This window comes from Haematobia irritans, chromosome 3 (genome assembly GCF_050003625.1).
Source record: "Haematobia irritans isolate KBUSLIRL chromosome 3, ASM5000362v1, whole genome shotgun sequence".
In the NCBI taxonomy this organism is placed as follows: domain Eukaryota; kingdom Metazoa; phylum Arthropoda; class Insecta; order Diptera; family Muscidae; genus Haematobia; species Haematobia irritans.
Window position 1 is genome coordinate 135415858 of NC_134399.1, and position 2516 is coordinate 135418373.

General features: G+C 32.2%; 1 long non-coding RNA gene across 2 annotated transcripts; it reads right to left on the reverse strand.

Moving 5' to 3' along the window:
• Positions 1-257: 257 nt before the first annotated feature.
• On the reverse strand, positions 258-1523 carry LOC142229701 (uncharacterized). 2 transcript variants are annotated; one of them, XR_012720470.1, is made up of 3 exons: positions 1045-1523; positions 629-981; positions 258-463 (listed from the first exon to the last, which is right to left on the reverse strand). It is a non-coding gene; the product is annotated as an uncharacterized LOC142229701 (long non-coding RNA). The 2 variants fall into 2 exon arrangements; XR_012720469.1 differs by having other exon boundaries at positions 629-1523.
• Positions 1524-2516: the final 993 nt, after the last annotated feature.

A 2516-nucleotide genomic window follows, 5' to 3' on the forward strand; every position in this document is an offset into this window, starting at 1 on the left:
TTCTATCGTGTTTAAATGTAACATCCCGTGTAAAAATTGGGGGATCTGATTTGATATGGTTAGATCTGAGCCAAGATATGGTCAGATCTGAGCAGATCCGAAAAATGGTTATATCTGGTCAGATCTAAATACTATGAAATTGGATCTGATCAGATCTCAAAAATGAGACACATCTAATCAGATCTAATTTGATATAATTGTATATTATTTGATACAATTGTATCTTTCGAGATCTTTCAACACATAAAAGCCCATAATTTGTATATAAAATGAGATCAATTGTTTTATTTAATAATACAGACAAAAAGTATGTGCATAATAAATATGTTTAATTTAAATTGATCCATCAAAGCTATTTAAGAGTATTGACAGTTGAGTTAGAGTGTTGTCCAAGGGTTTTTTCGTTTGTTTCTTCTGCTTTGGACTTAGAAACGCGACTAAAGTATTACAGCGTTAAGGCAATCTGCAATGAAATTAAGTAAAAAAACAATTATTAAACAAATATAGGAATAAACAAATATGGGAATATATTTAACTATGTAAGCAAGTATTAGTATTGTTTTGGATCATTCTTCTTTAAGTTGCAATAAAAATTGCCATATAATTTTATGTTGCTTTTAATACTCACATTTAAAGTGTATTCGGGATTAGGTTAGGTATAGGCTCATACATACTATTCAGACCATGATGACATCACAGTGATCAACATCTCACTTATCACTGACTGCTGCTCGATTCAATAATTAGCTCAATAACATGGGACCTCCTTGCTATAATCGAGTCCTATCGGCATTTCACGTTGCGCTGAAACAACTTAGAGAATTTTTGAAGCAGAAATGTCACCAACATTACTGCGAGGAGATAATCCACCGCCGAAATAATTTTTGGTGTTGGTCGGAACTGGGATTGAACCCGTGACCTTTTGAATGCAAGGCGGGCATGTTAACCAGTACACCACTGAGGTTTCCTTTTTTTCCAAATCTAGAAAATAGTAAAACAATATGAAAATGACTACTAAGGAAATAACAAATACAATCTACTTACCTTAATCTCCGCAATAAAGGAAACGATATAACCTTTATCAAAGGAACACATTTAAAACAATTATATTAAATTTCTTAATTTTCTCAGCTAGTCTGGCGTTAAATTTGTTTAGAAGTGATGCCCCTGACGGCGTTGACATTTGACATAATGGCATTGAGGTTTAGACGTGTATTTCAAAAATCTTTTTAACTTGTTCATGATTTTTTTTATATTTTGGACCGTATTTAACCCCATATATAGTCAGATATGATGTTATATCTACCATATCTTATTAGATATAGTGCTATATATGGTCCTATCCAAGCATATATTATTAGATATGCCAGATATAATTAGATATTATACTATATATGATGAGATCTGCAATTATATCTAACCAGATCTAGCACCATATATAGCATATCTGTGCATATCTAATTATGTCTGAACCAATATCTGAACAGATCCAATTAGACCCAATTTGATATTATTAGATAGGATTGGATCCTCCAATTTTTACACGGGATTGGCGACGAGAATTAAAACCGACATGAAGCCTATTGTTGGCTCAACGGAGCCATTCGTTTTGGGTGAAGACTTTGATTTATATATCCGGAGACTTCATCATATATTAAAGTTAAATGGAGTAAAAGATGATGAAAAAGTGGGTTATCTGTGCAGCATTGGTGGTTCAGATCTATACAAAATAATAGTATCATTAACTGCGCCGCGCACTGAAAATGATTTTCAATTTGATGAAATTGTGGCTAAATTAAAAGCACACATTCAAAGGAATTGCAGAAAGAGAATGAAACAAGGTGGAATTAAGAGCTTAATTGAAGACAACGAAGAAGAGAGAGAAGATTATGAAATGTGTAATGCTATAAACAATATAAACTCTCTTAAGTACAAAGCACATAGAATTAAACTTCTTGTTAATGGAAGAGAATTCGATTTCGAAGTAGATACCGGAGCATGTGTTACAGTAATATGTAAACAAGATTTTGATAAATATTTTTATAAAAACAAAATAACTAACACCGGCAGTACAGTGAAAATAATTTCGGGTGACAGTATAGAATGTATTGGAAGTTTTGCTGTACATGTAGACATAGGAGATAAGGTATATAATTTGGAATTAACTGTTTTGAATACTCAAAAATATTTCTCTCCTTTGCTGGGCCGGAATTGGCTTGATGTTATATTTCAAGATTGGAGAAAATATTTTGTAGAGAATAGTTGCAACAAAATTAACACAACTTTATCCGAATCTGAATTATGGACAAATAAATATGAATTTTTGAAAAAGTATAACACCATTTTCTCAAAATCAAATGAAACGACGATACACAAGTTTAAAGCAGAGATAACTTTGAGGGCAGAGTCATATCCTATATTTTGTAAAGCTAGTCCTGTTCCGTATGGAATAAGGGAAAAAGTGGAAAATGAGATTAAAAGGTTGTGTGTTGAAGGTGTGTTGATTCCAGTCACTA